The sequence below is a fragment of the Dendrobates tinctorius genome, unplaced genomic scaffold (assembly GCF_039654945.1).
Source record: "Dendrobates tinctorius isolate UK_male_01 unplaced genomic scaffold, ASM3965494v1 ptg000369l, whole genome shotgun sequence".
In the NCBI taxonomy this organism is placed as follows: domain Eukaryota; kingdom Metazoa; phylum Chordata; class Amphibia; order Anura; family Dendrobatidae; genus Dendrobates; species Dendrobates tinctorius.
The window spans coordinates 38,983-55,350 of record NW_027362035.1 but is presented as its reverse complement, the minus strand read 5'-3'; the positions used below and the strand labels follow the sequence as shown (position 1 = coordinate 55,350).

Below are 16,368 nucleotides of genomic sequence, written 5' to 3'. Positions count from 1 at the left end.
GATATCATCAGCGTCCTTACATTCCCCCATCACACAGACACCGGGTGATATCATCAGCGTCCTTACATTACACCATCACACAGACACCGGGTGATATCATCAGCGTCCTTACATTCCCAAATCACACAGACACCGGGTGATATCATCAGCGTCCTTACATTCCCCCATCACACAGACACCGGGTGATATCATCAGCGTCCTTACATTCCCCCATCACACAGACACCGGGTGATATCATCAGCGTCCTTACATTCCCCCATCACACAGACACCGGGTGATATCATCAGCGTCCTTACATTCCACCATCACACAGACACCGGGTGATATCATCAGCGTCCTTACATTCCACCATCACACAGACACCGGGTGATATCATCAGCGTCCTTACATTCCACCATCACACAGACACCGGGTGATATCATCAGCGTCCTTACATTCCCCCATCACACAGACACCGGGTGATATCATCAGCGTCCTTACATTCCACCATCACACAGACACCGGGTGATATCATCAGCGTCCTTACATTCCACCATCACACAGACACCGGGTGATATCATCAGCGTCCTTACATTCCCCCATCACACAGACACGGGGAGATATCATCAGCGTCCTTACATTCCCCCATCACACAGACACCGGGTGATATCATCAGCGTCCTTACATTCCCCCATCACACAGACACCGGGTGATATCATCAGCGTCCTTACATTCCACCATCACACAGACACCGGGTGATATCATCAGCGTCCTTACATTCCACCATCACACAGACACCGGGTGATATCATCAGCGTCCTTACATTCCCCCATCACACAGACACCGGGTGATATCATCAGCGTCCTTACATTCCACCATCACACAGACACCGGGTGATTGTCACGTCCGCCATGTCTGCCATGTCTGTTTGTCTCAAGAACTCCTGGAGCGATGTGCATGCGCATGTTTTGTCTGCTGTCCTGCATGTTCGCTAGAGCTGTGTGCAGACTCACCTCATGTCTGAGCTGCAGGATCCCTGCGTTTCTGCTCTGCCTTCTGTGATCTTCTCGTCATGTCTGGAGTCCTTGATCATGTGATGTTTCTTAAGATCCTGCACTGTCTGGTTCTGCAATCATCTCGTCATGTCTAGAATCCCGAATCATGTGTTCTTCCTAGGATCCTGCACTGGTTGGTTCGGTGATCATCTCGTCATGTCTGAAACCCTGATCATGTGACGTTTCCTAAGATCCTGCACTGTCTGGTTCTGCTATCATCTCGTCATGTCTAGAATCCCGGAAGTGCTCCCCTGGTCCTGACCTGGAGGAGGAGGTGCTATGCCCTATATCAGGCCGCCTCTTCCTATGCTCAGGGCCTGATTATTGTGTTGCTTCCCTGCAAGGCTCTGGGTCTGTGGGGTTGCTCCCTCTATTCTGTGCCCTTGCACTTTGCTCTGTAGTGCGTCTCTGCACACGCTCCGTGCTCGTATTCCGCCTCTTGTCTTGTGTTGTCTCTCGTGCCATGTTTGTCTTTGCCTTGCTTTGCCTTGTAGTCCTTCTGCTGTTCTTTGTCTTAGTCTGTTTTGCTATGTCTCGCCTTAGCTATGCTTTGACTTGTAGTCCTTCCTTTGTTCTCTGCCTCGCCTGTTTTGCCATGTCTTGCTTTTGCTATGCTTTGACTTGTAGTCCTCCCTGTGTTCTCTGCCTTGCTATTCCTTGCTTTGTGTTCCTCCCTATGGTCTCAGTCTTTGCTTGCTCTGCCTCGCTCTCTCCTATGGTGCTCTGTAGTGCTCCCTGGCACACGCACCATTTCTCCTCTCCTTAGTGCTCGTTTCTTTGTCTAGTCCCAAGGTCTTCCCTTGGCCCGGCTCTGGGCTTCTGCCTACGCTCCGCTGCTAGACTCTGTCCTCTCTCTGACCTGGCTCTGTTTCTGCCTGTATTCCTTGCCTTGTTCCCTGCCTTGTCCTTGCATTGAACCCCGGCGTGGGTTCCCCTTGGCCGTCTCCTGTGCCGTGGTAAGTGCCACGTGTTTGTGTACAGCCGTGTGTACTGGCCAGTGTGGCGTGCCCCCTGCGTGGCTCCTAGCACGCAGCCCTTCCTTGTGCCCTGGCGTGGCTCCTAGCACGCACCCTGCCTTGAACCCTGGCGTGGCTCCTAGCACGCACCCTGCCTTGAACCCTGGCGTGGCTCCTAGCACGCACCCTGCCCTGAACCTGGCGTGGCTCCTAGCACGCACCCTGCTCTGAACCCTGGCGTGTCTCTGCACGCGCCCTGTCTTGTGCCTTGGCGTGTCTCTGCACGCACTCTGTCTTGTGCCTTGGCGTGTCTCTACACGCACTCTGTCTTGTGCCTTGGCGTGTCTCTACACGCACCCTGTCTTGTGCCTTGGCGTGTCTCTACACGCACTCTGTCTTGTACCTTGGCGTGTCTCTACACGCACTCTGTCTTGTACCTTGGCGTGTCTCTACACGCACTCTGTCTTGTACCTTGTGCCTTGGCGTGTCTCTACACGCACTGTCTTATTCTATGCTTTGGCGTGGCTACACACGCACCCTGTCTCGTTTGCGAACCTTGGCGTGTCCCCTACACACGCACCTCGCTTTGAACCCTGGCGTGTCCCCTACACACGCACCTTGCCTTGCACCTAGTCTTGAACCCTGGTGTGTCCCCTACACACGCACCTAGCCTTGGACCCTGGCGTGTCCCCTACACACGCACCTAGCCTTGGACCTTGGCGTGTTCCCTAAACACGCACCCTGCTTGGATATCTGTCGTGCCTCCTTGCCTGAACCCTGGTTTGCCTGCCGGATGCCCGGAACCTGCCAACCGTTGCCAGAGGTCCGGAACCAGATGACTACGGCCTGATGTCCGGAGCTGACGTCCGCAGCCTGATCCCTGGACCCTGTCGGTTTGCCAGCAGTCCGGAGTCCGATGCCATCTTGCCATTACCTGTGCCTAGGCGTGCCATCTGGCACGTACCATGTTATGGACCTTGGCGTGCCCACGCGCGCACCTTGCACGTTTTGCTTGTTTTCTCTGTATGTGATCTTGTGTTATTCTAATGAAGATACCTTGCTCCTACGTCTAGTCTCGTCTTGCTTCCTGCTCGTCCTTGTCGTCAGACACTCGTCTAGTGTCCCCTGAGCCGGCCGTCTGGTCCCAGCAGTCGTGGTGGCTCACCCCCTTGGTCTTGCCCCTGACACTCCCTGTATAGGGGGTGGATTCTCACAAGGTCAGCTCGCCCTCGGTGGGTGGGTTCCACGACCCAGAGGGTCCACTCAAAAAATGGGCTCAGCAGGAGCTGAGTCCGTCACAGTTAATCAGGCCATGGACTCCGCTGGTACCTCGGCTACCCGTCTGATGACCCGTCTGTTATAGATTCTGATCTGCTCTGTCTCCTGGACTCTCCTGAATATGGCGGTACCCCGGCCACTCTTCTGATGTAAATCAGACCTGGCCCTTGACCTCTGGACTCATTTGGAAATGATGGCAGCCAGATTAAGAAGACTTGCTTGTCTAACCGCAGTCCTCCCCACTGGATCTTCATATCTCGTTAGCGGCTCCTGTGTCTTGACCGGTGCAGGTGTCCGTTTCAGATGTCGGATCAACATTGTTGGAGTGGTTTGTACTAAACTCTGGTTTCTGCCGAAGAAAACTTTTTTTTTTTCTTCTTTCCAGCCCCGGTGAGAGGGGGCTTAAAGAGGGGGGTACTGTCACGTCCGCCATGTCTGCCATGTCTGTTTGTCTCAAGAACTCCTGGAGCGATGTGCATGCGCATGTTTTGTCTGCTGTCCTGCATGTTCGCTAGAGCTGTGTGCAGACTCACCTCATGTCTGAGCTGCAGGATCCCTGCGTTTCTGCTCTGCCTTCTGTGATCTTCTCGTCATGTCTGGAGTCCTTGATCATGTGATGTTTCTTAAGATCCTGCACTGTCTGGTTCTGCAATCATCTCGTCATGTCTAGAATCCCGAATCATGTGTTCTTCCTAGGATCCTGCACTGGTTGGTTCGGTGATCATCTCGTCATGTCTGAAACCCTGATCATGTGACGTTTCCTAAGATCCTGCACTGTCTGGTTCTGCTATCATCTCGTCATGTCTAGAATCCCGGAAGTGCTCCCCTGGTCCTGACCTGGAGGAGGAGGTGCTATGCCCTATATCAGGCCGCCTCTTCCTATGCTCAGGGCCTGATTATTGTGTTGCTTCCCTGCAAGGCTCTGGGTCTGTGGGGTTGCTCCCTCTATTCTGTGCCCTTGCACTTTGCTCTGTAGTGCGTCTCTGCACACGCTCCGTGCTCGTATTCCGCCTCTTGTCTTGTGTTGTCTCTCGTGCCATGTTTGTCTTTGCCTTGCTTTGCCTTGTAGTCCTTCTGCTGTTCTTTGTCTTAGTCTGTTTTGCTATGTCTCGCCTTAGCTATGCTTTGACTTGTAGTCCTTCCTTTGTTCTCTGCCTCGCCTGTTTTGCCATGTCTTGCTTTTGCTATGCTTTGACTTGTAGTCCTCCCTGTGTTCTCTGCCTTGCTATTCCTTGCTTTGTGTTCCTCCCTATGGTCTCAGTCTTTGCTTGCTCTGCCTCGCTCTCTCCTATGGTGCTCTGTAGTGCTCCCTGGCACACGCACCATTTCTCCTCTCCTTAGTGCTCGTTTCTTTGTCTAGTCCCAAGGTCTTCCCTTGGCCCGGCTCTGGGCTTCTGCCTACGCTCCGCTGCTAGACTCTGTCCTCTCTCTGACCTGGCTCTGTTTCTGCCTGTATTCCTTGCCTTGTTCCCTGCCTTGTCCTTGCATTGAACCCCGGCGTGGGTTCCCCTTGGCCGTCTCCTGTGCCGTGGTAAGTGCCACGTGTTTGTGTACAGCCGTGTGTACTGGCCAGTGTGGCGTGCCCCCTGCGTGGCTCCTAGCACGCAGCCCTTCCTTGTGCCCTGGCGTGGCTCCTAGCACGCACCCTGCCTTGAACCCTGGCGTGGCTCCTAGCACGCACCCTGCCTTGAACCCTGGCGTGGCTCCTAGCACGCACCCTGCCCTGAACCTGGCGTGGCTCCTAGCACGCACCCTGCTCTGAACCCTGGCGTGTCTCTGCACGCGCCCTGTCTTGTGCCTTGGCGTGTCTCTGCACGCACTCTGTCTTGTGCCTTGGCGTGTCTCTACACGCACTCTGTCTTGTGCCTTGGCGTGTCTCTACACGCACCCTGTCTTGTGCCTTGGCGTGTCTCTACACGCACTCTGTCTTGTACCTTGGCGTGTCTCTACACGCACTCTGTCTTGTACCTTGGCGTGTCTCTACACGCACTCTGTCTTGTACCTTGTGCCTTGGCGTGTCTCTACACGCACTGTCTTATTCTATGCTTTGGCGTGGCTACACACGCACCCTGTCTCGTTTGCGAACCTTGGCGTGTCCCCTACACACGCACCTCGCTTTGAACCCTGGCGTGTCCCCTACACACGCACCTTGCCTTGCACCTAGTCTTGAACCCTGGTGTGTCCCCTACACACGCACCTAGCCTTGGACCCTGGCGTGTCCCCTACACACGCACCTAGCCTTGGACCTTGGCGTGTTCCCTAAACACGCACCCTGCTTGGATATCTGTCGTGCCTCCTTGCCTGAACCCTGGTTTGCCTGCCGGATGCCCGGAACCTGCCAACCGTTGCCAGAGGTCCGGAACCAGATGACTACGGCCTGATGTCCGGAGCTGACGTCCGCAGCCTGATCCCTGGACCCTGTCGGTTTGCCAGCAGTCCGGAGTCCGATGCCATCTTGCCATTACCTGTGCCTAGGCGTGCCATCTGGCACGTACCATGTTATGGACCTTGGCGTGCCCACGAGCGCACCTTGCACGTTTTGCTTGTTTTCTCTGTATGTGATCTTGTGTTATTCTAATGAAGATACCTTGCTCCTACGTCTAGTCTCGTCTTGCTTCCTGCTCGTCCTTGTCGTCAGACACTCGTCTAGTGTCCCCTGAGCCGGCCGTCTGGTCCCAGCAGTCGTGGTGGCTCACCCCCTTGGTCTTGCCCCTGACACTCCCTGTATAGGGGGTGGATTCTCACAAGGTCAGCTCGCCCTCGGTGGGTGGGTTCCACGACCCAGAGGGTCCACTCAAAAAATGGGCTCAGCAGGAGCTGAGTCCGTCACAGTGATATCATCAGCGTCCTTACATTCCACCATCACACAGACACCGGGTGATATCATCAGCGTCCTTACATTCCACCATCACACAGACACCGGGTGATATCATCAGCGTCCTTACATTCCACCATCACACAGACACCGGGTGATATCATCAGCGTCCTTACATTCCACCATCACACAGACACCAGGTGATATCATCAGCGTCCTTACATTCCACCATCACACAGACACCGGGTGATATCATCAGCGTCCTTACATTCCCCCATCACACAGACACCGGGAGATATCATCAGCGTCCTTACATTCCACCATCACACAGACACCGGGTGATATCATCAGCGTCCTTACATTCCACCATCACACAGACACGGGGAGATATCATCAGCGTCCTTACATTCCCCCATCACACAGACACCGGGTGATATCATCAGCGTCCTTACATTCCACCATCACACAGACACGGGGAGATATCATCAGCGTCCTTACATTCCACCATCACACAGACACCGGGTGATATCATCAGCGTCCTTACATTCCACCATCACACAGACACGGGGAGATATCATCAGCGTCCTTACATTCCACCATCACACAGACACGGGGAGATATCATCAGCGTCCTTACATTCCACCATCACACAGACACGGGGAGATATCATCAGCGTCCTTACATTCCAACATCACACAGACACCGGGTGATATCATCAGCGTCCTTACATTCCCCCATCACACAGACACCAGGTGATATCATCAGCGTCCTTACATTCCACCATCACACAGACACCGGGTGATATCATCAGCGTCCTTACATTCCCCCATCACACAGACACCGGGTGATATCATCAGCGTCCTTACATTCCCCCATCACACAGACACCGGGTGATATCATCAGCGTCCTTACATTCTACCGTAACACAGACACCGGATGATATCATCAGCGTCCTTACATTCCACCATCACACAGACACCGGGTGATATCATCAGCGTCCTTACATTCCACCATCACACAGACACCGGGTGATATCATCAGCGTCCTTACATTCCACCATCACACAGACACCGGGTGATATCATCAGCGTCCTTACATTCCCCCATCACACAGACACCGGGTGATATCATCAGCGTCCTTACATTCCCCCATCACACAGACACCAGGTGATATCATCAGCGTCCTTACATTCCACCATCACACAGACACCGGGTGATATCATCAGCGTCCTTACATTCCACCGTCACACAGACACCGGGTGATATCATCAGCGTCCTTACATTCCCCCATCACACAGACACCAGGTGATATCATCAGCGTCCTTACATTCCACCATCACACAGACACCGGGTGATATCATCAGCGTCCTTACATTCCACCATCACACAGACACCAGGTGATATCATCAGCGTCCTTACATTCCCCCATCACACAGACACCAGGTGATATCATCAGCGTCCTTACATTCCCCCATCACACAGACACCAGGTGATATCATCAGCGTCCTTACATTCCACCATCACACAGACACCGGGTGATATCATCAGCGTCCTTACATTCCCCCATCACACAGACACCAGGTGATATCATCAGCGTCCTTACATTCCCCCATCACACAGACACCAGGTGATATCATCAGCGTCCTTACATTCCCCCATCACACAGACACCAGGTGATATCATCAGCGTCCTTACATTCCACCATCACACAGACACCGGGTGATATCATCAGCGTCCTTACATTCCACCGTCACACAGACACCGGGTGATATCATCAGCGTCCTTACATTCCCCCATCACACAGACACCAGGTGATATCATCAGCGTCCTTACATTCCACCGTCACACAGACACCGGGTGATATCATCAGCGTCCTTACATTCCCCCATCACACAGACACCAGGTGATATCATCAGCGTCCTTACATTCCACCATCACACAGACACCGGGTGATATCATCAGCGTCCTTACATTCCCCCATCACACAGACACCAGGTGATATCATCAGCGTCCTTACATTCCCCCATCACACAGACACCAGGTGATATCATCAGCGTCCTTACATTCCACCATCACACAGACACCGGGTGATATCATCAGCGTCCTTACATTCCCCCATCACACAGACACCGGGTGATATCATCAGCGTCCTTACATTCCACCGTCACACAGACAACGGGTGATATCATCAGCGTCGTTACATTCCACCATCACACAGACACCGGGTGATATCATCAGCGTCCTTACATTACACCATCACACAGACACCGGGTGATATCTACAGCGTCCTTACATTCCACCATCACACAGACAGCGGGTGATATCATCAGCGTCCTTACATTCCACCACCACACAGACACGGGGTGATATCAGCGTCCTTACATTCCACCATCACACAGACACGGGGTGACATCATCAGCGTCCTTACATTCCACCATCACACAGACACCGGGTGATATCAGCGTCCTTACATTCCCCCATCACACAGACACCGGGTGATATCATCAGCGTCCTTACATTCTCCCATCACACAGACACCGGGTGATATCATCAGCGTCCTTACATTCCACCGTCACACAGACACCGGGTGATATCATCAGCGTCGTTACATTCCACCATCACACAGACACCGGGTGATATCATCAGCGTCCTTACATTACACCATCACACAGACACCGGGTGATATCTACAGCGTCCTTACATTCCACCATCACACAGACAGCGGGTGATATCATCAGCGTCCTTACATTCCACCGTCACACAGACACCGGGTGATATCATCAGCGTCCTTACATTCCACCATCACACAGACACCGGGTGATATCATCAGCGTCCTTACATTCCACCGTCACACAGACACCGGGTGAAATCATCAGCGTCCTTACATTCCACCGTCACACAGACACGGGGTGATATCATCAGCGTCCTTACATTCCACCACCACACAGACACCGGGTGATATCATCAGCGTCCTTACATTCCACCATCACACAGACACCGGGTGATATCATCAGCGTCCTTACATTCCACCATCACACAGACACCGGGTGATATCATCAGCGTCCTTACATTCCACCATCACACAGACACCGGGAGATATCATCAGCGTCCTTACATTCCACCGTCACACAGACACGGGGTGATATCATCAGCGTCCTTACATTCCACCACCACACAGACACCGGGTGATATCATCAGCGTCCTTACATTCCCCCATCACACAGACACCGGGTGATATCAGCGTCCTTACATTCCACCATCACACAGACACGGGGTGACATCATCAGCGTCCTTACATTCCACCATCACACAGACACCGGGTGATATCAGCGTCCTTACATTCCCCCATCACACAGACACCGGGAGATATCATCAGCGTCCTTACATTCCACCATCACACAGACACCGGGTGATATCATCAGCGTCCTTACATTCCACCATCACACAGACACCGGGAGATATCATCAGCGTCCTTACATTCCACCGTCACACAGACACCGGGTGATATCATCAGCGTCCTTACATTCCACCATCACACAGACACAGGGTGATATCATCAGCGTCCTTACATTCCACCATCACACAGACACCGGGTGATATCATCAGCGTCCTTACATTCCACCATCACACAGACACCGGGTGATATCATCAGCGTCCTTACATTCCACCACCACAGACACGGGGTGATATCATCAGCGTCCTTACATTCTACCGTCTCACAGACACCGGGTGATATCATCAGCGTCCTTACATTCCACCATCACACAGACACCGGGTGATATCATCAGCGTCCTTACATTCCACCATCACACAGACACCGGGTGATATCATCAGCGTCCTTACATTCCACCACCACAGACACGGGGTGATATCATCAGCGTCCTTACATTCTACCGTCTCACAGACACCGGGTGATATCATCAGCGTCCTTACATTCCACCGTCTCACAGACACCGGGTGATATCATCAGCGTCCTTACATTCCACCATCACACAGACACCGGGTGATATCATCAGCGTCCTTACATTCCCCCATCACACAGACACCGGGTGATATCATCAGCGTCCTTACATTCCACCATCACACAGACACCGGGTGATATCATCAGCGTCCTTACATTCCACCATCACACAGACACCGGGTGATATCATCAGCGTCCTTACATTCCCCCATCACACAGACACCGGGTGATATCATCAGCGTCCTTACATTCCCCCATCACACAGACACCGGGTGATATCATCAGCGTCCTTACATTCTACCGTAACACAGACACCGGGTGATATCATCAGCGTCCTTACATTCCACCATCACACAGACACCGGGTGATATCATCAGCGTCCTTACATTCCACCATCACACAGACACCGGGTGATATCATCAGCGTCCTTACATTCTACCGTAACACAGACACCGGGTGATATCATCAGCGTCCTTACATTCCACCATCACACAGACACCGGGTGATATCATCAGCGTCCTTACATTCCACCATCACACAGACACCGGGAGATATCATCAGCGTCCTTACATTCCCCCATCACACAGACACCGGGTGATATCATCAGCGTCCTTACATTCCACCATCACACAGACACCGGGTGATATCATCAGCGTCCTTACATTCCCCCATCACACAGACACCGGGTGATATCATCAGCGTCCTTACATTCCACCATCACACAGACACGGGGTGATATCATCAGCGTCCTTACATTCCACCATCACACAGACACCGGGTGATATCATCAGCGTCCTTACATTCCACCATCACACAGACACCGGGTGATATCATCAGCGTCCTTACATTCCCCCATCACACAGACACCGGGTGATATCATCAGCGTCCTTACATTCCACCATCACACAGACACCGGGTGATATCATCAGCGTCCTTACATTCCCCCATCACACAGACACCGGGTGATATCATCAGCGTCCTTACATTCCACCGTCACACAGACACCGGGTGATATCATCAGCGTCCTTACATTCCCCCATCACACAGACACAGGGTGATATCATCAGCGTCCTTACATTCCCCCATCACACAGACACCGGGTGATATCATCAGCGTCCTTACATTCCACCATCACACAGACACCGGGTGATATCATCAGCGTCCTTACATTCCACCATCACACAGACACCGGGTGATATCATCAGCGTCCTTACATTCCCCCATCACACAGACACCGGGTGATATCATCAGCGTCCTTACATTCCCCCATCACACAGACACCGGGTGATATCATCAGCGTCCTTACATTCTACCGTAACACAGACACCGGGTGATATCATCAGCGTCCTTACATTCCACCATCACACAGACACCGGGTGATATCATCAGCGTCCTTACATTCCACCATCACACAGACACCGGGTGATATCATCAGCGTCCTTACATTCTACCGTAACACAGACACCGGGTGATATCATCAGCGTCCTTACATTCCACCATCACACAGACACCGGGTGATATCATCAGCGTCCTTACATTCCACCATCACACAGACACCGGGAGATATCATCAGCGTCCTTACATTCCCCCATCACACAGACACGGGGTGATATCATCAGCGTCCTTACATTCCCCCATCACACAGACACCGGGTGATATCATCAGCGTCCTTACATTCCACCATCACACAGACACGGGGTGATATCATCAGCGTCCTTACATTCCACCATCACACAGACACCGGGTGATATCATCAGCGTCCTTACATTCCACCATCACACAGACACCGGGTGATATCATCAGCGTCCTTACATTCCCCCATCACACAGACACCGGGTGATATCATCAGCGTCCTTACATTCCACCATCACACAGACACCGGGTGATATCATCAGCGTCCTTACATTCCCCCATCACACAGACACCGGGTGATATCATCAGCGTCCTTACATTCCACCGTCACACAGACACCGGGTGATATCATCAGCGTCCTTACATTCCACCATCACACAGACACGGGGAGATATCATCAGCGTCCTTACATTCCACCATCACACAGACACCGGGTGATATCATCAGCGTCCTTACATTCCCCCATCACACAGACACCGGGTGATATCATCAGCGTCCTTACATTCCACCGTCACACAGACACGGGGTGATATCATCAGCGTCCTTACATTCCACCGTCACACAGACACCGGGTGATATCATCAGCGTCCTTACATTCCCCCGTCACACAGACACCGGGAGATATCATCAGCGTCCTTACATTCCACCATCACACAGACACCGGGAGATATCATCAGCGTCCTTACATTCCACCATCACACAGACACCGGGAGATATCATCAGCGTCCTTACATTCCCCCATCACACAGACACCGGGTGATATCATCAGCGTCCTTACATTCCCCCATCACACAGACACCGGGTGATATCATCAGCGTCCTTACATTCCCCCATCACACAGACACCGGGTGATATCATCAGCGTCCTTACATTCCACCATCACACAGACACCGGGTGATATCATCAGCGTCCTTACATTCCACCATCACACAGACACCGGGAGATATCATCAGCGTCCTTACATTCTACCATCACACAGACACCGGGTGATATCATCAGCGTCCTTACATTCCACCATCACACAGACACCGGGTGATATCATCAGCGTCCTTACATTCCACCATCACACAGACACCGGGTGATATCATCAGCGTCCTTACATTCCACCATCACACAGACACCGGGTGATATCATCAGCGTCCTTACATTCCACCATCACACAGACACCGGGTGATATCATCAGCGTCCTTACATTCCCCCATCACACAGACACCGGGTGATATCATCAGCGTCCTTACATTCCCCCATCACACAGACACCGGGTGATATCATCAGCGTCCTTACATTCCCCCATCACACAGACACCGGGTGATATCATCAGCGTCCTTACATTCCACCATCACACAGACACCGGGTGATATCATCAGCGTCCTTACATTCCACCATCACACAGACACCGGGTGATATCATCAGCGTCCTTACATTCCCCCATCACACAGACACCGGGTGATATCATCAGCGTCCTTACATTCCACCGTCACACAGACACCGGGTGATATCATCAGCGTCCTTACATTCCACCGTCACACAGACACGGGGTGATATCATCAGCGTCCTTACATTCCACCATCACACAGACACCGGGTGATATCATCAGCGTCCTTACATTCCACCATCACACAGACACCGGGTGATATCATCAGCGTCCTTACATTCCACCATCACACAGACACCGGGTGATATCATCAGCGTCCTTACATTCCACCATCACACAGACACCGGGTGATATCATCAGCGTCCTTACATTCCACCGTCACACAGACACCGGGTGATATCATCAGCGTCCTTACATTCCCCCATCACACAGACACCGGGTGATATCATCAGCGTCCTTACATTCCCCCATCACACAGACACCGGGTGATATCATCAGCGTCCTTACATTCTACCGTAACACAGACACCGGGTGATATCATCAGCGTCCTTACATTCCACCATCACACAGACACCGGGTGATATCATCAGCGTCCTTACATTCCACCATCACACAGACACCGGGTGATATCATCAGCGTCCTTACATTCCACCATCACACAGACACCGGGTGATATCATCAGCGTCCTTACATTCCACCATCACACAGACACCGGGTGATATCATCAGCGTCCTTACATTCCACCATCACACAGACACCGGGTGATATCATCAGCGTCCTTACATTCCACCATCACACAGACACCGGGTGATATCATCAGCGTCCTTACATTCCACCATCACACAGACACGGGGAGATATCATCAGCGTCCTTACATTCCACCATCACACAGACACCGGGTGATATCATCAGCGTCCTTACATTCCACCGTCACACAGACACGGGGTGATATCATCAGCGTCCTTACATTCCACCATCACACAGACACCGGGTGATATCATCAGCGTCCTTACATTCCACCATCACACAGACACCGGGTGATATCATCAGCGTCCTTACATTCCACCATCACACAGACACCGGGTGATATCATCAGCGTCCTTACATTCTACCGTAACACAGACACCGGGTGATATCATCAGCGTCCTTACATTCCACCATCACACAGACACCGGGTGATATCATCAGCGTCCTTACATTCCACCATCACACAGACACCGGGTGATATCATCAGCGTCCTTACATTCTACCGTAACACAGACACAGGGTGATATCATCAGCGTCCTTACATTCCCCCATCACACAGACACCGGGTGATATCATCAGCGTCCTTACATTCCACCATCACACAGACACCGGGTGATATCATCAGCGTCCTTACATTCCACCATCACACAGACACCGGGTGATATCATCAGCGTCCTTACATTCCACCATCACACAGACACCGGGTGATATCATCAGCGTCCTTACATTCTACCGTAACACAGACACCGGGTGATATCATCAGCGTCCTTACATTCCACCATCACACAGACACAGGGTGATATCATCAGCGTCCTTACATTCCACCGTCACACAGACACCGGGTGATATCATCAGCGTCCTTACATTCTACCGTAACACAGACACAGGGTGATATCATCAGCGTCCTTACATTCCACCATCACACAGACACCGGGTGATATCATCAGCGTCCTTACATTCCACCATCACACAGACACCGGGTGATATCATCAGCGTCCTTACATTCTACCGTAACACAGACACAGGGTGATATCATCAGCGTCCTTACATTCCACCATCACACAGACACCGGGTGATATCATCAGCGTCCTTACATTCTACCGTAACACAGACACAGGGTGATATCATCAGCGTCCTTACATTCTACCATCACACAGACACCGTTGAGTGACTGATCGCCGCGGGATAAGGCTCCTATGGACGATCCGATCAGATCAGTATTGGTTGTCAGTGAGCTGCATGCAGCATTTAACCATGTAATTGCCAGCTTGTGTGGCTTCCCCTATACTGGCCCCTGGTGAATGCAATGTTAATGCCCATGCGATGTGTGAGCGCCTCCTAGAGACATGTCCCATGAGAGACAAAGGATGACAGTGCTGAGCCCCTGTCAGCACCGGTCCCATTATGGGACCTACATAGTGAAAAGAAGAAGACACGGATTAGATATTAGAAATAACTTTTTGACGATGAGGGTGATCAATGAGTGGAACAGGCTGCCACGAGAAGTGGTGAGTTCTCCTTCAATGGAAGTCTTCAAACAGAGGCTGGACAGACATCTGTCTGGGATGATTTAGTGACTCCTGCTTTGAGCAGGGGGTTGGACCAGATGTTCCCGATGACCCCGGAGGTCCCTTCTAACATTCTAGGATTCTAGGGACAGTTCTGTATTGATACTTATCGGGGATATCCAGGACTTTATTGAAAACAAATCGTGTCCTTTAGCACTACCGGGCAGGTAACTGCAGCTGACTTGCCTGCTGCACACGGCACCGTTCTTCCTCGGGACAGTCTGCTCCTGCCGGGGATTCAGAAGCCTCTGCTGATGTCACGTCTACAGAGCGGAGGCTTGATTTCCACTTTGCTCTATAGACGTGGCGGCCGGGTCCTCGGTGCCGAAGAGTCGGCTGTCAGTCAGAATGATGATGCTGGAAGTCCCACCACCCTGTGCCATCAGCAGAGGGAGCTCAATCCCCGACAGGAATGCTATGTAGCCGCTCTGTGCCAGGGAAGAACGGCGCTGAGCACAACATTCAGGTAAGCTGCAACTAACGGCCCGTTAGTGCTTAGGTACGTCTTTTGTGTTTTCTAAAGTCTCTGATATACAATTTAAAGGGGTTTCCCGCAAACAAAAGACATTTTTAATTAATAATAATAATTTCCACAATTGTATGTAATTAAATAAATTGTTCCTGATGTGCAATGGTCGTGTCCGACCGTACAGGACCATGGGTCGGATCACACCACAGATCCTGGGCAAGGAGGGAGATGAGAGTATACAGACATTACAGCACGGGAGCGTAGATTATTCACCAGCAGTGATCCCCGGATGTAATGTCTGCATCTTCTCTTTTGCCTCCTCCCTGTCTGATGTGGTATGATCAGACGATGTCCCTGCATGGTCGGACACGACCATTACACAGTTATTATTATTCCAGGATCTAGTGATTAAAATCCACCTTTGTTTGTGGATGATCCCCTGTAAGCCTCATCTATCTAGAGGCATTCCCGGCCCAGGCGTCCTGTGATACCCACTCCCACCAGCCCCCAACCTGCATCACAGACCCCAGAGGA

At 52.0% G+C, this 16,368-nt stretch overlaps 1 protein-coding gene across 2 annotated transcripts in view; it reads right to left on the bottom strand.

The window, feature by feature from the left end:
* The window catches only part of ARFIP2 (ARF interacting protein 2), a 58,746-nt gene that overhangs the window by 34,189 nt on the left and 8,189 nt on the right, over positions 1 to 16,368 (bottom strand). The window lies entirely within an intron of this gene.